Raw genomic sequence first — 21466 nt, 5'->3', positions numbered from 1 at the left:
GTTATCATGGGTTTAAAAACACTTAGTGCTGATTTCGAGCAAGCATGCGGCCAGTGAAGTCCGGCCAGACCCAGAACTCCTGATCTTGATCAGGGATTCAGAATACATTGAAGCCTTTAAATAGACATGAAGGCCAGGAAAGAGACCTTCATGGCCAACCCCTAGCAAATGCGCACTCAGCAATAGCCGGGTGCAATAGGAAAGAGGCAGATTGCACCATTGGCTTGCCTGCGGTTGAGTCATCTCGAGCTTTCAGTAGGGAGGGGAGCGAAGGGTTAAGGCTGTCGGTTTGGGTGTAGGCAGGGAGGGGGTTAAAGCCACAGACTACAGATTCCCCCTCCAGGAAGAAAAGGGTGTGTGCAGTGTGAGGTGGCAGGGAAATGGTTAATTCGTCTGGTGAGAGTTGTACTGTCTGTGAGGCGGGAGGAGAGCAATCAGATTTCATTGAAACATCAAAACAGCGCAAATATGTAAAAATAAATACAGACTGCAAAAAAAATGAAAAATAATTAAAAAGTCAGTCCCACTCCCAATCAATAGTAACAAAAAAAATGAAAAAATATTTTTTTAATATATAAACAAACGCATTTCAACATGCAGTGTATATATATATATACTGCATGCATAATTTGAAATGCGTTTGTTTATATATTACAACATATACTTCAATAAATAAATAAAAATAAAATAAATAAATATATATATAAATATATATATATATTTTTTTACTTATTATTTATTTATTTATTGAAGTATATTTTGAAATATATAAACAAACGCATTTCAACATGCAGTGTATATATATATATATATTTATTTTATTTTTATTTATTTATTGAAGTATATGTTGTAATATATAAACAAACGCATTTCAAATTATGCATGCAGTATATATATATACATACACTGCATGTTGAAATGCGTTTGTTTATATATTACAACATATACTTCAATAAATAAATAAAATTAATAAAATAAATAAATACACATACATATATATATAAATTTTAATTTGTTTAATTTGTTTATTGAAATATATTTTGAAATACATTGAATACGGCCAAAATTGTAGTATTTCAATATATGTCAATATATTTGGGAAGCATATTTTTAAAATATATTTCAAATATATTTTTCTTCCATGTGGGTTACCAAGAAGAAATATATCAGATGACAGGTCCTCTTTAAGGGCGTGAAAAATGCGTTTTTTTTGTTCAGCAGTAGTTGCATGGTATTAAACTGATGAAGGGATTGGTCGTCGCGGACGAGGTTGTACTAGATTGTAAGCTCCCAGGATCAGGCCCTCCTATCCCTCTTGTATTGAACTGTATTGGTGATGTATTGTCTCCCGTTATATTGTAAAGCGCTGAGCAAACTGTTGGCGCCATAAATCCTGTATAATAATAATAATATAAATCCTGTATAATAATAATATAAATCCTGTATAATAATAATGTAAATCCTGTATAATAATAATAATAATAATATAAATCCTGTATAATAATAATAATAATAATATAAATCCTGTATAATAATAATATATATCCTGTATAATAATAATAATAATAATAATATAAATCCTGTATAATAATAATAATATATATCCTGTATAATAATAATAAATATCCTGTATAATAATAATATATATCCTGTATAATAATAATGTAAATCCTGTATAATAATAATAATATAAATCCTGTATAATAATAATGTAAATCCTGTATAATAATAATAATATATATCCTGTATAATAATAATAATATAAATCCTGTATAATAATAATAATATATATCCTGTATAATAATAATAATAATATAAATCCTGTATAATAATAATGTAAATCCTGTATAATAATATAAATCCTGTATAATAATAATAATAATAATATAAATCCTGTATAATAATAATAATATATATCCTGTATAATAATAATAAATATCCTGTATAATAATAATAATATAAATCCTATATAATAATAATAATATAAATCCTGTATAATAATAATAATACAAATCCTGTATAATAATAATAATATAAATCTTGTATAATAATAATAATAATAATAATATAAATCCTGTATAATAATAATAATATAAATCCTGTATAATAATAATATAAATCTTGTATAATAATAATAATATAAATCCTGTATAATAATAATATAAATCTTGTATAATAATAATAATAATAATAATATAAATCCTGTATAATAATAATAATATAAATCCTGTATAATAATAATATAAATCCTGTATAATAATAATAATATACATGAATTAGTCGTTTCTCTGCAATGTATTGAAAGATCTGAGGATTGTCCTCTCTCTGAACATCTCCCACAGCTGAAGCTCAGGATGACGTGCGCACACGGAGGACAGCTAGGCGTTCCCAGCGAGCGATGAGACGCGGGTATTGATATCAGGTAAGCTGACCCCCTCATGACTTATTTACGCCTTGCCAGCGCTGTGTGTCTGGAAGAAGCGCCGGCGACTCCTCGGTGAGGGATCAGCTCCAACGTTCTGCAGCTGCTGTGTGTCCCCGGGAGGTGGGGGCCGAGGCGATCAGGTAAAACCCCCCGAAAATACTGAGCTATCTTTCGGTGTTCTTCAAGCTGTTACGTATTTTTGAAACTTTTGGATAGAGTCAAAAATTTCCATCCGTGACCCCATTGGAAGGAATCTCTTTCATTTCCTGTCTGTGTGACACCTCTACAAGAGTGGTTGGTGGCCACTGGGACAGGAAGGGACGGACACAAATACATTCGGAAGTTCTGAACCTTCCACACTCTAGTCAGAGATGTGCTATTGTCTTTGTTGGAGGGAATGTCCTCTTTGAAGAGGTAGAGCTGCTGTTGGATTGGCATGGTAGCCAGGTACCTGGCATTTTTAGGAGACATCAACAATGGTGGATACCACGTCAAGACAAGTGTCCTCTAAGCTGATATGTACCCGTATCTATCATAACTTGTGCTTGGGGTACGTATTTGTTACCGCGCCACCCATCTGGGATATCTTAGTTGTAGGTGGAGTTTTCTTGGCTCCGCCATGTTTCTTTGGAAAGCCTTATAATGCCCACTATGGTTCCTGTATTGGGGTTGTTCTTGCCCAGAATTGTTCTCGTCCATCTTGGGGTGCTCCTGTCCACTTTGGAGTTTTGCAAGTTCAATTTCTGTCCACACGGGATGCTGTTGCTCATCTTGGGGTGTTTCTGTCTACATTGAAGTATGGGGGGGTTCTGTTTCTATCCACATTGGGTTGTTCCCACCCATCTTGGGGTGTTCTGAAGTAGGAGAGTTCTTCTGTCCAGATTGGTTGTTACCCTCCATCTTGGGGTGCTCCTGTCCACTTTGGAGTTTTGCAAGTTCAATTTCTGTCCACACGGGATGCTGTTGCACATCTTGGGGTGTTTCTGTCTACATTGAAGTATGGGGGGGTTCTGTTTCTGTCCTCACTGGGGTGTTTCTGACCACTTTGGAGTACAGGAATTCTATTCCTGTCCATACTGGGTGTTACCCCCATCATGAGGTGTTTCTTTCCACATTGAAGTTTGGGGAGTTCCTTTCCTGTTCTTATTGGGGTGTCCACTCTCGTCTTGGGGTCTTCCTGTCCACATATGAGTAGAGGAGTTCCACTCCTGTCCGTATTGGATGATACTTCTATCTTTTGAGTGTTTCTGTCCACATGGAAATTTGGGGGTGCCTATTCTTTTCTCATTGGGGTGTTCCCTCTCATCTTGGGGTGTTCCTATCCACTTTGGAGTACAGGAATTCTATTCCTATCTACATTGAGTGTTGAAGTTTGGGAAGTTCTTTTTTTGTTCTCATTGGGGTGTTCCCTCTCACCTTGGGGTTTTCCTGCCCACTTTTGAGTAGAGAAGTTCCATTCCTGTCCACATTGGGTGTTACCCCTATCTTTGGGTGTTTCTGTCCACAACAAAGTTTTGGGAGTTCTTTTCCCATCCTTATTGGGGGGTTCCCACTCATTTTGGGTTATTCCTGTCCACTTTGAAGTTGGGGAGTTCCATTCCTGTCTGCATTGAGTGTTCCCATCCATCTTGGGGTGCTCTTGTACACCTTGAAGTAGGTTAGTTCCACTCCTGTGCACATTAAGGTGCTCCCCCCATCTTGGACATTGTTTCTGTCCACATGGAGTGTTTCTGTCCATCATGGGATGTTCCTGTCAACTTTGAAGTAGGGGAGTTTCATTCTGGTCCAAATGGAGTGTCCCTGCCCGTCTTGGGGTGTTCTTATCCACTGTGAATTAGGATGTTCAATTTCTGTCTGCATGGTGTGTTCCTCTGCATCTTGGGGTATTCTTGTACACTTTGAAGTAGGGGAGTTCCACTTCTGTCCACATTGAAGTGTTCTTCCCATCATGGGGTGTTCCTGTCCATTCTGAAGTTTGTTTCTGTCCACATGGAGTATATCTGCCCATTATATGGTGCTTCTATCACCTTTGCAGTAGAGGTGTTTCACTTTTGTCCACATGGAGAGTTCCTTCTCATACTGGGACGTTCCTGTCCACTTTGAAGTAGGACAGTTCCGTTCCTGTCCATGTGGGGTGTTTCTTCCCCCTCTTGGGTTGTGTCTGTCCACTTTGTATTTCAATAGTTTTTATTAGTTTTAAGCAGTATAAAACAGAGGCGACAAAACATGCCCCCACAGGGGCTATCAATTGCACCGATAAGATAAAAAACATAATAATAAAAGAAAAACAGTGCTCTAACTTCAACAAGGCAGAAGGTACGCCCACGCAGGGGCTATCAATGGCACATAGGTTACAATGACGGTAATGAAATTCTAACTGCAATTAAAGGCAACTGTCAACTATCACCCAAAAAAACTAACAGAAATGGAAAGAAAGAAAGAGAAGAGAAATAAGAGGAGAGAAAAAGAAAAAAAAGAGAAGAGGGGGCAGAGATCCAGGAGCGCCACCATCAAACGCCAGTGCCTAACGTCAGTACATCCCCATACTAGCCAAAGGAAGCGTGGGAAAGGCATATTGCAACCATGGTTCCCATATTTTCGAGAATTTACATTGGGAGTCGTTGCATATGCTCGACATCTGCTCATTAAGCATCATATTGGTCATACGATCCCGCACCCCCTGAAAAGGGACAAACGGACTCTTCCAGGCCTGAGCAATTGTTCTGGTGGCCGACAGAAACAAATAGGACGCCAGCTTCTGCTGATGAGCAAAGAGACCCGGTATGGGGCAATGAAGCAAGGCATACCGAGCATCCCGGCGTATGGATAGATGAAACAACGTGAAAAGGAGGCCAAATACACGAGACCAAAAACGGACCAGTCTCGGGCATGACCACCAGATATGCAAGACATCGCCACGATGGCCACAACCCCGGAAACATCGATCACTACAAGCGGGATTAGCCTGGGCCAAACAAGCCGGAACCCAATACCAACGAAACAATACCTTATAGGCTGCCTCCAGCGTGGTGGTATTGAATGAGCATTTAGCTATGAGTGACCAGGCCCTATTCCAGTCCTCCGGATCCACATCCACCCCCAGGTCACGCTCCCACTGAACAACATATGAAAGAGAAGTGTGCGACGGGCGTCTGTTCAAGGCTGCATAAAGAAGGGAGATAAGGCCCGGGGCACCCGGGCGCTGCTGACAAAGCTGTTCAAAGGCCGATTTCTGGTATGGAAAAGAAGAAGTGCCCCGCAGCGAGAGTAGCCAGTGCCGCAATTGAAGGTATCGAAAAAATTCCGCCGGGGGAACATCCCGGGACTCCCGAAGAAGATCCCAGGTAGGGAAGGACCGAGAAACCAAAAAGTGTCGTACCTGCGAAAACCCATGAGCCACCCACCAAGAGAACGCCCTTGGGTGATCTAAACCCGGTGGGAAAAGAGGGTTGTTAACAATTGGAAGCAAAGGCAGAAAGGGAGACATCAGGCCACTGGAATAACGTACCGAGTCCCAGATTCGTAAGCCATGGAGCAACATCGGGCTCAGCGATATAGGGCGCAGGGCAGGGGGAAGCCATAGAAGCGCCGACGGTTGGATAGGGGCACAGTTAGGTAGCTCCAGCAAGACCCAGAAAGGGACGTCAGAGGAAGCGTGCAACATAGACAGCGGGGCAATCTGGCTCGCCTGGTAATACTTAGTTACATTGGGCACCCCAAGGCCACCCTGAAGTCTATGAGCAAAGAGCGTATTTCTAGATACTCTGGGGTGCTTATTGGCCCAGATGAAACGCATAAGCTTCGCCTGAAGCAACCGAAGGAAATGAGGGGGAACCCGCACCGGGAGAGTACGAAAATAATATAACAATTTCGGCAGGACGGTCATTTTCACCGAATGAACCCGCCCTATCCAAGACAGGTGCGGAAGTTGCCAGGAATGCAGAAGAGAAGATAAAGAACTAAGCAATGGGTAATAATTCGCAGCAAAGAGGGAGTCATAGGTGGGGGTCAAGCGGATGCCCAAATATTCAAGAGAGGAGGAAGCCCATTTATAAGGGAAGTAGGATTGAAGGCGTGAAACCAAATCGGAATCCAAAGTAATATTAAGAGCGACAGTCTTATCCAAGTTAATACGGAGACCCGAAATCAAAGAGAAGCGCTCAAGAACCTGTTGCAGATTAGGAAGCGTCGTCAGAGGCTTAGTAAGAGTCAAGAGGGCATCGTCTGCAAAAAGATTCAGCTTAAACTCCTGTCCCACGTATGAAACCCCCGATATATTGCAATCGGTCCGGAGCGCTAAAGCCAGCGGCTCAAGCGCCAGTATAAAAAGCGCCGGGGACAAAGGGCAGCCCTGTCTCGTCCCTCGCCCAATAGGAAAGGGGTTCGAGAAATACCCAGCATATTTAACGGAGGCCGAAGGAGACGAATACAAGGCTTGAATCCAAGAAAGGATAGAATCCCCGAAACCCCAGTGTCTGTCCACTTTGGAGTATGGGAGTATCATCCTTGTCCATGTGGAGTGTTTCTGCTCCTTCTTGGGGTGTTTCCGTCCACTTTGGAGTAGAAAGTTCCTTCCAGTTTATGTGGGGTGTTTCTGCCCTTCTTGGGGTACTCCTGTCCACTTTGGAGTAGAAAGTTCCTTCCAGTCTATGTGGGGTGTTTCTGCCCCTTCTTGGGGTACTCCTGTCCACTTTGGAGTAGAAAGTTCCTTGAAGTCTATGTGGGGTGTTTCTGCCCCTTCTTCGGGTGCACCTGTCTGCCTTGGAGAAGGGGAGTTCCATTCTTTTTGATGTGGAGTGTTTGCTCCTGTCCACTTTGGAGTAGGGGAGTTCCATTCCTGCCCATGTGAGGTGTTTTTTGCCCCTTCACGGGGTGCTCCCATCCACTTTGATATAGGAGAGTTCCGTTTCTGTCCATGTGGGGTATTTCTGCTCCTTCTTGGGGTGTTCCTCTCCACTTTGGAGTAGGAGAGTTCCATTGCAGTCCATGTGGGGTGTTTCTGTTCCTTCTTGGGGTGTTCCTCTCCACTTTGGAGTAGCGGTATTCCATTGCAGTCCATTTGGGTTGTTTCTGCTCCTTCTTGACGTTCTCCTGTCCACTTTGAAGTAGGGGAGTTCCATTCCTGTCCATGTGGGGTGTTTCTGCCCCTTCTTGGGGTGTTCCTGTCTACTTTGGAGTAGAGCGCTCCATTCCTGTCCATGTGGGGTGTTTCTGTCCCTTCTTGGGGTTTTCCTCTCCACTTTGGAGTAGGGGAGTTCCATTGCAGTCCATTTGAGGTGCTCCTGTCCACTTTGGAGTAGGGGAGTTCTATTCCTATCCATGGGGGGGGGGGGTTCTGCACCTTCTTGGAGTGTCCCTGTCTACTTTGGAGTAGGGAGTATCATCCTTGTCCATGTGGGGTGTTTCTGCTCCTTCTTTGGGTGCTCCTGTCCTCTTTGGAGTTGGGAAGTTCCACTCCTGTCCACATCTTGGGATGTTTCTGTGTTTCTGTGTTCTCTAAATTTTGCGAAATTTATTTCTTGGGGATATCTTGGGGCACCTCTGCACCGAGGAGAGCTGCACCGAGGAGAGCTGCACCGAGGAGAGCTGCACCGAGGAGATCTGCACCGAGGAGATCTGCACCGAGGAGATCTGCACCGAGGAGTGCTGCACCGAGGAGATCTGCACCGAGGAGATCTGCACCGGCGGCCTTGGTGCAGGTGCTCATTGAAGGCCCAACTGGGAGGACAGAAGATGAAGGCATTGGCCGCAGAATCAGGAACGTAGTGGAAGTTTCGGCCATTTCTGTAGTATTGGTTATGGGTGGAGTGACCCTCCGACGCTTCTGGCGTGGTTTGTGGCCGGAAACCGAGGCGGGACCGAATGACTCTGCGCGGCACTCCGGGGGTTAACGATTTTTCATGCTCGGTAATTGATTTTGTGTATTTGATATTTAGTAATTGGTTCGGGGAATCGGATTATCGCGGCTTGCAAAATTTTCACCTAATTAGGCGGCTGGAAAGCAATTTCCAAAACTAGCCGACTGCAAAATCACGTCAGGCTTAAAGGGTAAGTACGCCTTCAAATAGATTGCACTGATCCCTCTTGTCTCCTGACTCCTCCTACCCTCCCTCACTCCCCACAGATGGGCACTTACCTCCGTTTGGCGGCTGCGATTCTGATTTACATCCGGCGTTGCATGTTTTTTGTAATAGTCCTGCGTGTTACGGCCTCAGAAATTTCCATGGGATCATCTCCAACCATCTCCAGTCTCAGGACACGGGCCCTATAGAAGCCTAGATGGAACTCCCATACTCGTGGGACACCCCACATGGACAGGAATGGAACTCCCCTACTCCAACGTGCCCAGGAGTACCCCAAGAAGGGACAGAAACACCCCACATGGACAGGAATGGAACTCCCCTACTCCAATGTGCCCAGGAGTACCCCAAGAAGGGACAGAAACACACCAAATGGACAGGAGTGGAACTCCCCTACTCCAAAGTGGACAGGAACACCCCAAGAAGGGACAGAAACACCCCACATGGACTGGAATGGAACTCTCTACTCCAAAGTGGACAGGAGCAAACACCCAACATGGACAAGAATGGAACTCCCCTGCTCAAAGGTGGACAGGAGTACCCCAAGAAGGGACAAACACCCCACATGGACTGGAATGGAACACTCTACTCCATAGTGGACAGGAACACCCCACGTGGACAGGAGTGGAACTCCCCTACTCCAATGTTCCCAGGAGTACCCCAAGAAGGGACAGAAACACCCCAAATGGAATAGAATGGAACTCCCCTACTCCAAAGTGGACAGGAGAACCCCAAGAAGGGACAGAAACACCCCACATGGACAGGATTGGAACTCTCTACTCCAAAGTGGACAGGAGCACCCCACGAAGGGATAGAAACACACCAAATGGACAGGAGTGGAACTCCCCTACTCCAAAGTGGACAGGAACACCCCAAGAAGGGACAGAAACACCCCACATGGACTGGAATGGAACTCTCTACTCCAAAGTGGACAGGAGCAAACACCCAACATGGACAAGAATGGAACTCCCCTGCTCAAAGGTGGACAGGAGTACCCCAAGAAGGGACAAACACCCCACATGGACTGGAATGGAACACTCTACTCCATAGTGGACAGGAACACCCCACGTGGACAGGAGTGGAACTCCCCTACTCCAATGTTCCCAGGAGTACCCCAAGAAGGGACAGAAACACCCCAAATGGAATAGAATGGAACTCCCCTACTCCAAAGTGGACAGGAGAACCCCAAGAAGGGACAGAAACACCCCACATGGACAGGATTGGAACTCTCTACTCCAAAGTGGACAGGAGCACCCCACGAAGGGATAGAAACACACCAAATGGACAGGAATGGAACTCCCCTACTCCAAAGTAGACAGGAACACCCCAGGAAGGGGCAGAAACACCCCACGTGGACTGGAATGGAAAACTCTACTCCATAGTGGACAGGAACACCCCAAGAAGGGTCAGAAACACCCCAAATGGACTAGAATGGAACTCCCCTACTCCATAGTGGACAGGAGCACCCCAAGAAGGGGCAGAAACACCCCAAATGGACAGGAATGGAACTCTCTACTCCAAAGTGGACAGGAACAAACACCCAACATGGGCAAGAATGGAACTCCCCTGCTCGAAGGTGGACAGGAGCACCACACATGGACTGGAATGGAACACTCTACTCCATAGTAGACAGGAACACCCCAAGAAGGGGCAGAAACACCCCACATGGACTGGAATGGAAATGCAGCACGATATTTTAAAAGTGTCAGGGAATTATTTTGCGCTTTTCTCGCGCGTAGGGCAGCCCATTGAAATGAATGAGCTACCCACCGCACGAAACGTGGGTATGCATGGGAAACGCACAGAGACGCACGCACGCACGCACCATCACACCTGAATGCACTTTTCCTATTTGAGCTGTGTGGAGTCTGCATGTTACTACCGCTGTTACCGCCCCCCGCCCTCCTCCAGCTGTCCATGTGAATAAGCCCCAAGGGCCAGTTCACACGACATGCGTTTCAGTTGCTTTTTTTTCTGCAGCCAAAACGCACAGAAAGTAGGCGATATGGTGGGAAAAAATTAACTGGTATGTGTCAAAAACGCATCAAAAACGCACCGGAACGTGTCAATAACGCATCAAAAACATACTGGAATGCACATGTCCCTATTTAAATTGAAGAAAAAGAGAGGTGGAAAAAAGGAACTGGAACGCATCAAAAACGTATCAAGAATGCCCCGGAACACATCAAAAACACACTGAAACGCACATGTCCCTATTTAAATTGAAGAAAAAAGGGAATGGAATGCATAAAAAATGCACAAGAATGTGTCAAAACCACATCAAAAATGTACCGTAACATGTCAAAAACGCATCAAAAGCGCACAGGAACGCACCAAAAACACACTGGAACGCACATGTCCCTATTTAAATTGAATAAAAAGAGAGGGGAGAAAAGGAACTGGAACACATCAAAAACGCACAAGAATGTGTAAAAAGCACATAAAAAATGCACCAGAATGCACTGCAACGCACCAAAACACACATGTCTCTATTTAAATTAAACACATCAAAAACGCACCAAAAATACGCTGGAACCCACATGTCCCTATTTAAATTGAAGAGAGGGGGGGAATGAACTGGAACGCATCAAAAATGCACTGGAACTCATCAAAAACGTATCAAAAACGCACCAGAACACATCAAAAACACACTGGAACGCACTTATCCCTATTTAAATTGAAGAAAAAGAGAGGGGAAAAAAGGAACTGGAACGCATCAAAAATGCACAAGAATGTGTCAAAACCACATCAAAAATATACCGTAACATGTCAAAAACGCATCGAAAACGCACGGGAATGCACCAAAAACACACAGGAACGCACATGTCCCTATTTAAATTGAAGAAAAAGAGAGGTATGTGTAAAAAATGCACCAGAACATGTCAAAAACACATCAAAAACGCACCGAAACGTGTCAAAAACACATCAAAAATGCACCAGAACATGTCAAAAACGCATCAAAAACACACTGGAACACACATGTCCCTATTTAAATTGAAGAAAAAGAGAGGGGAAACAGGAACTGGAACGCATCAAAAACGCACGAGAATGTGTCAAAAACGTATAAAAAAAGAACCGGAACTCGCCAAAATTGCACATGCAGAAACGCATCCATAACGCATCCGGACCGCGTTTCTATGGTGTGGGCTGACCCCAGCGCGGCGAGTTTTGGACGCCGCGGTGGGAATCGGAGAATGCGGCTCTCATCGCATGCTCTCGCGGTGGAAATCGCAGACCTCCTTGGCCTTTAAAATCCGCGCCGCGGCCTGACTGGCGCTCGGTCTACAACGAAGGGAACCGCAAGGCGATGGCGACATTTCCTGCGTCTGCATCGAGTTTCAGGATATTTCACAAGGCGGGGGAGGAGAAACGAACCGCTCTCCCCGCCCAGAGATGGAAGAATGTAACTCCACCCACAACAGGCCCTTCCCGTTCTGATTGGAGGATTTTGGGCCGAAGTTTTTATTCGCTTGCGTTTTTATCTGCCGCTATTCCTTCCACGCGTCTTCTTTCTTTACTGGTGACTCCTCTGCTAAGCACTGTATAGATCAGTTATATATGGAGGAAGGAGGATTTGGTTTAGGGAGGGATTCTTTGCTGTAACAGCTCAGTACCTTCATCCAGGGGTCAGGGCAAAGTCTGTGCAGAGCTTGTCAATCAGCGTGGCAAGTCTTCCAAATGCCTGCTTCCCCTACTGGTGACTCTTTATCTAAGCATCGTGTAGGTCATTTATTATGGCGGAAGGATTCTTTACGGTTCAGCTGGGCCACAAGCCATAGTTTTCTAAAAAGAAAAACAGGAAACTTTTCAGCTCTTGGTAGCCATAGGTATAATAAAGGACGGTATGTCTGTTTCCCTCACTGATGACTCTTCCACTATTCACTGTGTAGGTCAGTTATATATGGAGGAAGGATGATTTTATCGTTGGTACAGGAAAGGATTCTTTACTGTTAAGTCGTAGAATGTCCTCGACGTGCAATGCCAAACTCAGTACCGTCACTGGGGGCCGGGGCAAAGCTTGTCAACCAATGTAGCAAATCTGCAACATGTTTGTTTCCCTCAATGATGACTCTTCCGCTATTCACTGTGTAGGTCAGTTATATATGGAGAAAAGATGAATGTATCCTTGGTATAGGAAAGGATTCTCTACTGTTAAGTTGTAGAATGTCCTGCGGCGTACAATGCCGAACTCAATACCGTCACTGGGGGCCGGGGCAAAGCTTGTCAACCATTGTAGTAAATCATCAACAGGTTGTGTATGGAGGAAGGAGGATTTTATCGTCGGTATAGGAAAGGATTCTTTACTCTTAAGCTGTAGAATGTCCTGCGGGGTGCAATGCCAAACTCAATACCGTCACTGGGAGCCGAGGCAAAGCTTGTCAACCGATGTAGCAAATATTCAACAGGTTGTGTATGGAGATAGGATGATTTTATTCTTGGTATAGGAAAGGATTCTTTACTGTTAAGCTGTAGAATGTCCTGCGGCGTGCAATGCCAAACTCAATTACTGTCATCAGGGGTCAAGACAAAGCGTGTCAACCAGGGTAGCCAATCTTCAACATGTCTGTTTCCCTCACTGATGACTCTCACACTAATCACTGTGTAGGCCAGTTATGTATAAAGGAAGGATGATTTTATCGTTGGTATAGGAAAGGATTCTTTACTGTTAAGTCGTAAAATGTCCTGCGACGTGCAATGCCAAACTCAATACCGTCACTGGGAGCCGAGGCAAAGCTTGTCAACCATTGTAGCAAATCTTCAATAGGTTGTGTATGGAAGAAGGATGATTTTATCCTTGGTATAGGAAAGGATTCTTTACTGTCAAGTCATAAAATGTCCTCTGACGTGCAATGCCGAACTCAATACCGTCACTGGGAGCCGGGGCAAAGCTTGTCAACCAATGTAGCAAATCTGCAACATGTTTGTTTCCCTCACTGATGACCCTTCCGATATTCACTGTGTAGGTCAGTTATATATGGAGAAAAGATGAATGTATCCTTGGTATAGGAAAGGATTCTTTACTGTTAAGTTGTAGAATGTCCTGCGGCGTACAATGCCAAACTCAATACTGTCACTAGGGGCCGGGGCAAAGCTTATCAACCATTGTAGTAAATCTTCAACAGGTTGTGTATGGAGGAAGGAGGATTTTATCGTCGGTATAGGAAAGCATTCTTTACTCTTAAGCTGTAGAATGTCCTGCGGCATGCAATGCCAAACTCAGTACCATCACTGGGGGCCGGGGCAAAGCTTGTCAACCAATGTAGCAAATCTTCAACATGTCTTTTTCCCTCACTGATGACTCTCACACTAATCACTGTGTAGGCCAGTTATATATGGAGGAAGGATGATCTTATTGTTGAATAGGAAAGGATTCTTTACTGTTACGCTGTAGAATGTCTTGCGGCAAGCAATGCCAAATTCAGTATCAGGGGCGGACTGACAACTCATGAGGCCCCCGGGCAATAGGGGATCATGGGGCCCCTGTGTCATTTCCCACACTCAAACCACACCCAAAAAAGCCTATGAAAGGTACCAGGGGCATCTCATGGGGCCCCCTACTGACCCCGGGCCCTTGGGCAGAGCCCGAGTGTCCGAATGGTCAGTCCTCCCCTGCTCAGTACCATCACTGGGGGCCGTGGCAAAGCTTGTCAACCAGTGTAGCAAATCTTCAACAGGTTGTGTATGGAGGAAGGATGATTTTATCGTTGGTATAGGAAAGGATTCTTTACTGTTAAGCTGTAGAATGTCCTGCGGGGTGCAATGCCAAACTCAATACCGATCACTGGTCAATGCTTGTCAACCAGTGCAGCAACTCTTCAACAGGTTGTGTATGGAGGAAGGAGGATTTTATCGTCGGTATAGGAAAGGATTCTTTACTCTTATGTTGTAGAATGTCCTGCAGGGTGCAATGCCAAACTCAATACCATCACTGGGGGCCGGGGCAATGCTTGTCAACCAATGCAGCAAATCTTCAACAGGTTGTGTATGGAGGAAGGATGATTTTATCAATGGACTAGGAAGGGATTCTTTACAGTTAAGCTGTGCCATGCCCAACCACATTTAACGGCAAACCAAAACGGGCCCATTTCTTACCTCTCATAGTAGCCATGGGTATAATAGAGGATGGTATGAAAATATTTGGATCTAAGGAACTAATTCGACTACTTTAGGGGGGGGGGGGGTCCCTTTGACTCTGATAAAGGAGGAACTTGATACAAACCCAGATCACAAGCAACTGCGCCGGGGGTTCAGGTTTCTGTACGGCGCCCCGCAGCATCCCCCCCATCCCGCGTCCCCCCCAGGTAGGTCGATCTTTTATTCTTTTGGTGACAAACGAGCTCAGGTTCTACCCGTCTCATAAGACTGTGCAGCCCTCCCCCCCCCCCCCTCCCCGGGCCGAGGAGGGGGGGGGGGGCGGGACGGGTCTCAAGTTCCTCAAGGAAGTGCCTGAAAACTTATCAGAGAAGTTTGTGCTTCTGTCACAGGCGGGAGTCCATCTACCAAAGGAGTCGAGCGGCCGGACTCGGGGCAGAAGAGCCACAAGTAAGTCGGCGGTGATGGGGGGGGGGGAGGGGGGGACGCAGGAAATTCGGGGTTGGGGGGGGGGGGCCCCAGATGTCTCAGGCTTGATGCGCGAAGCTAACACCTCTCTCTTTGTTTCACGGGCAAGTTCCAACAAGCAGCTGCCTCTTCTCTTTACACCGAACGGCCGGGGCGGCGAGATCTCCGCGTTTGTTTTTTGCGAAAAACGTTTTCGGATTGTTTTTGATTTTATGTTTTCGTTTTTTGTTTTTTTTTTCGCACTGTTTGGCTGCAGATGTAGAGCCGCCGACACGCAACGAGAGCCGGTCTGACGGCTGGGAGACTTCTCTTCTGTGTGCTGAGAGCGCCTATAGGAGAGGCTGACAGCCAGACGTTCCCATACACAGCAAGATGGAGAGATTGGTGCAATCTGACTTCCCGATATCGGGGGGGGGGGGGTCGGATTCTGACACATACATACCTAACAGGGCAATGTGTCAGGACGGGACAGGCAGGAGCTCACCTCGTGTATGAGAAGCGTGGCGGAGGAGGATTTCAAGACAAGCTTTTGTGAGATTCATAAGAGATTCAGCAGAGATTCAGAAATAGAAGAATGATAACAGATATGAGAAATTCATAAGAGATAGATTTAGGATTTATAGGAAACACATAAAACATCCCCTGCTTCACCCCGGGGCGACCTGTCATGGGACTTGGCTGATGTCTGTGCATAGAGGAACATATGACATATATAAGAGATACACAGGAGATTCATAAGAGATTCACAGGAGATTCATAAGAGATTCACAGAAGATACATAAGACATATAGTTTGTAAGAGATACATAGAACATACACAGGAGATTCATAAGAGATTCATAGGAGATACAGAAGACATACAGTATGTAAAAGACACATAGAACATACACAGGAGATTCATAAGAGATTCATAGGAGATACAGAAGACATACAGTAGATAGAAGATACACAGGAGATTCACAAAAGATACATAGGAGATTCAGAAGAGATTCACAGGACATACATAAGATATACAGTTTGTAAGAGACACATAGAAGATACATAGGAGATTCATAGGAGATACATAAGATATATAGAGTATGTAAGAGATTCATAGAAGATACACTGGAGATTCATCAGAGATACATAGGAGAAACCTTGGAGATATATAAGAGGGTCACAAGAGATATATTGGAGATTCATAGAAGAATTATAAAAGATACAAGAAATTCATAAGAGATAGATTTAGGATTCATAAGAAACATAAAACATCCCCTGGGTCACCCCGGGGCGACCTGTCATGGGACTTGGCTGATGTCTGTGCATAGAGGAACATATGACATATATAACAGATACACAGGAGATTCATAAGAGATTCACAGAAGATACATAAGACATATAGTTTGTAAGAGATACATAGAACATACACAGGAGATTCATAAGAGATTCATAGGAGATACAGAAGACATACAGTATGTAAGAGACACATAGAACATACATAGGAGATTCATAAGAGATTCACAGAAGATACATAAGACATATAGTTTGTAAGAGATACATAGAACATACACAGGAGATTCATAAGAGATTCATAGGAGATACAGAAGACATACAGTAGATAGAAGATACACAGGAGATTCATAAGAGATTCATAGGAGATACAGAAGACATACAGTATGTAAGAGACACATAGAACATACACAGGAGATTCATAAGAGATTCATAGGAGATACAGAAGACATACAGTATGTAAGAGACACATAGAACATACACAGGAGATTCATAAGAGATTCACAGAAGATACATAAGACATATAGTTTGTAAGAGATACATAGAACATACACAGGAGATTCATAAGAGATTCATAGGAGATACAGAAGACATACAGTAGATAGAAGATACACAGGAGATTCACAAAAGATACATAGGAGATTCAGAAGAGATTCACAGGACATACATAAGATATACAGTTTGTAAGAGACACATAGAAGATACATAGGAGATTCATAAGAGATTCACAGGAGATACATAAGATATATAGAGTATGTAAGAGATACATAGAAGATACACTGGAGATTCATCAGAGATACATAGGAGAAACTTGGAGATATATAAGAGGGTCACAAGAGATATATTGGAGATTCATAGAAGAATTATAAAAGATACAAGAAATTCATAAGAGATAGATTTAGGATTCATAAGAAACATAAACCATCCCCTGGTTCACCCCGGAGCGACCTGTCATGTGATTTGGCTGATGTCTGTGCATAGAGAAACATGAGATATATAAGAGATACACAGGAGATTCATCAGAGATTCACAGGAGATACAGAAGACTTACAGTATATATGAGACACATAGAACATACACTGGAGATTCATAAGAGAAACCTAGGAAACATATAAGAGATTCACACGAGATACATATGAGAAACATAAGACGTAAATAAAATACACACTATATTGCCAAAAGTATTGGCCCCGCCCTCCCAATCATGTGATTCAGGTGTCCCAATCCCCTCCATATCATGTGATTCAGGTGTTCCAATCCCCTCCCAATCATGTGATTCAGGTGTTCCAATCCCCTCCAATCATGTGATTCAGGTGTTCCAATCCCCTCCCAATCATGTGATTCAGGTGCTCCAATCCCCTCCCAATCATGTGATTCAGGTGTTCCAATCCCCTCCCAATCATGTGATTCAGGTGTTCCAATCCCCTCCCAATCATGTGATTCAGGTGCTCCAATCCCCTCCCAATCATGTGATTCAGGTGCTCCAATCCCCTCCATGGACACAGGTGTATACAATCCATCCCCTAGGCATGCAGACGGCTTCTACAAACATTGGTGAAAGAATGGGTCGCTCTCAGGAGCTCAGTGACTCCAAGCGTGGTCCCGTGATAGGTGGCCACCTGTGCAATAAGTCCATCCGTGACATTTCCTGGCTACTAAATATTCCACGCTCAACTGTTAGTGGGATTATAACAAAGTGGAAGCAACTGGGAACAACAGCCACTCAGCCACCAAGTGGTAGGCCACGTCACATGACAGGGCAGGGTCAGCGCATGCTGAAGTGCACAGTGCGCAGAAGTCACCAACTGTCTGCAGAGTCAATAGCTAAAGACCTCCAAACTTGGTGTGGCCTTCAGATGAGCCCAACAACAGTGCGTAGAGAGCTTCATGGAATGGGTTTCCATGGCCGGGCAGCTGCATCCAAGCCTTCCATCACCAAGTGCAATGCAAAGAGTTGGATGCCGTGGTGTAAAGCACGCCGCCACTGGACTCTAGAGCAGAAGAGACGTGTTCTCTGGAGTGACCAATCACACTTCTCTGTCTGGCAATCCGATGGACATGTCTGGGTTTGGCGGTGGCCAGGAGAACGGTACTTCCCTGACTGCATTGTGCCAAGTGTAAAGTTTGGTGGAGGGGGGAATATGGTGTGGGGTTGTTTTTCAGGGGTTGGGCTTGGCCCCCTAGTTCCAGTGAAGGACGACATTTTGGACAATTTCATGCTCCCAACTTTGTGGGAAGAGTTTGGGGATGTCCCCTTCCTGTTCCAACATGACTGCCCACCAGTGCACAAAGCAAGGTCCATAAAGACATGGAGGAGCCAGTTTGGGGTGGAGGAACTTGACTGTCCTGCACAGAGTCCTGACCTCAACCCCATAGAACACCTTTGGAATAAATTAGAGCGGAGAGCCAGGCCTCCTCCCCCGACATCAGTGCCTGACCTGACAAATGTGCTTCTGGAAGAATGGTCCAACCTTCCCATAGACACAGTGGTGTCCCGAGGCAGGTGTGGGGGGTGCGGTCCGCACCAGGTGACACCGGACCCGCTCCACAAAAAGGTAAGTTGTAAAGCAAGCCGACGATTCATAAGAGACACATAAGAGACTCATAAGTGATACGTAGGATATTCATAAGAGATTCATAAGAGATTTATAGGAGATTCATAAGTGATACATAAGAGATTCATAAGTGATACATAGGAGATACATAAGAGATTCATAGGAGATTCATAGGAGATACATAGGAGATTCATAGGAGATTCATAAGTGATACATAAGAGATTCATAAGTGATACATAGGAGATTCATAAGAGATTCATAGGAGATTCATAGGAGATACATAGGAGATTCATAGGAGATTCATAAGTGATACATAAGAGATTCATAAGTGATACATAGGAGATTCATAAGTGATACATAGGAGATTCATAAGAGATTCATAGGAGATACATAGGAGATTCATAGGAGATACATAAGTGATACATAAGAGATTCATAAGTGATACATAGGAGATTCATAAGTGATACATAGGAGATTCATAAGAGATTCATAGGAGATACATAGGAGATTCATAAGAGACACATAGGAGATTCACAAGAGATACATAGGAGATACATAAGAGATTCATAGGAGATTCATAGGAGACTCATAAGAGACACATAGGAGATTCATAAATGATACATAAGAGATTCATAAGTGATACATAGGAGATACATAAGTGATACATAAGAGATTCATAAGTGATACATAGGAGATACATAAGTGATACATAAGAGATTCATAAGTGATACATAGGAGATACATAAGTGATACATAGGAGATTCATAAGAGATTCATAGGAGATACATAGGAGATTCATAAGAGACACATAGGAGATACATAGGAGATTCAAAAGAGATTCATAAGAGACTCATAAGTGATACGTAGGATATTCATAGGAGATTCATAAGAGATTTATAGGAGATACATAAGTGATACATAGGAGATTCATAAGAGATTTATAGGAGATACATAGGAGATACATAAGTGATACATAGGAGATTCATAAGAGATTTATAGGAGATACATAAGAGATTCATAGGAGATTCATAAGTGAAAAATAGGAGATTCATAAGAGATTTATAGGAGATACATAAGTGATACATAGGAGATTCATAAGTGATACATAAGAGATTCATAAGTGATACATAAGAGATTCATAAGTGATACATAGGAGATTCATAAGTGATACATAAGAGATTCATAATTGATACGTAGGATATTCATAGGAGATTCATAAGTGATACATAGGAGATTCATAAGAGATTCATAGGAGATACATAGGAGATTCACAAGAGATACATAGGAGATACATAAGAGATTCATAGGAGATACATAGGAGATACATAAGAGACACATAGGAGATTCACAAGAGATACATAGGATATTCATAGGAGATTCATAGGCGATACATAGGAGACTCATAAGAGATACATAGGAGATACATAGGAGATTCATAAATGATACATAAGAGATTCATAAGTGAGACATAGGAGATTCGAAAGAGATTCATAAGAGACTCATAAGTGATACGTAGGATATTCATAGGAGATTCATAGGAGATTCAGAAGAGACCTGTAGCAATCCAGGACAAACATGGTTCCAACACAATTTATTTCATTTTGAAAACATCAAACAGCCATCACCTTTCATCGCAAAGTGCGGGAAAGTCTTCCGGTTGAGGGAAGGAAACTTCGCGATCTGACCTATCGATGAATGATCCGCCTCGTCCTGCAGCTTCCCTCAGACACGAGATTTTGTATTATCAGATTCTATTGTTTTGCCAAATTCGGCCGGTTGAATTCCTCCTCCTAAAAAGATAACACCTCTCCCTTCATCAATCTCCGCTTCCTGGCCTCAGCATCTGATTGGCTGACTCGGAGCACAGGAATCAGGAGTTGCGACTTCACTGGCTGCATGCTTGCTCCGAGTCCGCGGCTCACAGAGCACTGAAGCTGGAGGTAGTCCGGCCAACGGCATTGATGGCAGGTTGGTCCTGATAGGTTTGCATTGCGGCCTTGTACACAGGGGCGGACTGACAACTCATGGGGCCCCCGGGCAATAGGGGAACATGGGGCCCCTGTGTCCTCGCCCACACCCAAAAAAGCCAATAAAAGGTACCAGGGGCATCTCATGGGGCCCCCTACTGACCCCGGGCCCTCGGGCAGTGCCAGAGCACTCGAATGGTCAGTCCGCCGCTGCTTGTACACCAGCCTGCTGTAAATCCTGCGGCAAAAAAAGACGCAAGCCCCCCCCCCCCCCCGGACTGACAACACAGCCCCAAGCCTGACCCTTGACCTCTGTGTTTCATTCCTGCAATATATTTGATATCATTAAATGATATTCATGAAAAGAGAACCAAATGCTTGATCTGAGAAAATTGCCAGCACGCTGGAAATCTTCAGACGCATGTGCGATGATTTCCCGCACGTCCCAACGTACAAATAGATTTTTTTTTTTAATTTGAGTGACACCGCGATCAAATTTTTTTTCCCCTTTGTCCCGGGGAAAGGCTCTCCCTTCATTCCTCTGGTCCTGCATGGACACGCACGCAGGAATCTTTGAATCTCACTTTCCCGTAGAGAATACAAAAAAAAA

The 21466-nt window shown here is 44.0% G+C and overlaps 1 protein-coding gene and 1 long non-coding RNA gene across 3 annotated transcripts in view; one reads left to right on the top strand and one right to left on the bottom strand.

Moving 5' to 3' along the window:
* Positions 1–1001: 1001 nt before the first annotated feature.
* On the bottom strand, positions 1002–2645 carry LOC149428933 (uncharacterized). The gene is made up of 2 exons (XR_016310664.1): positions 2272–2645; positions 1002–1393 (listed from the first exon to the last, which is right to left on the bottom strand). It is a non-coding gene; the product is annotated as an uncharacterized LOC149428933 (long non-coding RNA).
* The window catches only part of LOC149428932 (tumor necrosis factor alpha-induced protein 8-like protein 2), a 45213-nt gene continuing 26213 nt past the window's right edge, over positions 2467–21466 (top strand). Inside the window, exon 1 of one of the 2 annotated variants that reach the window (XM_089666926.1) lies at positions 2467–2565. The gene's annotated coding sequence lies outside the window, so the exon portion shown is untranslated. Of the gene's footprint in view, positions 2566–14950; positions 15049–21466 lie in introns of those variants that run through there. The other variant, XM_089666925.1, reaches the window with a different exon arrangement.

The sequence above is a fragment of the Staurois parvus genome, unplaced genomic scaffold (assembly GCF_062004578.1).
Source record: "Staurois parvus isolate SC_StPar_1 unplaced genomic scaffold, SC_StPar_1.0 ptg002913l, whole genome shotgun sequence".
Taxonomy (NCBI): Eukaryota; Metazoa; Chordata; class Amphibia; order Anura; family Ranidae; genus Staurois; species Staurois parvus.
The sequence above is the reverse complement of the archived record's forward strand: the minus strand, read 5'-3'. Positions and strand labels throughout refer to the sequence as shown.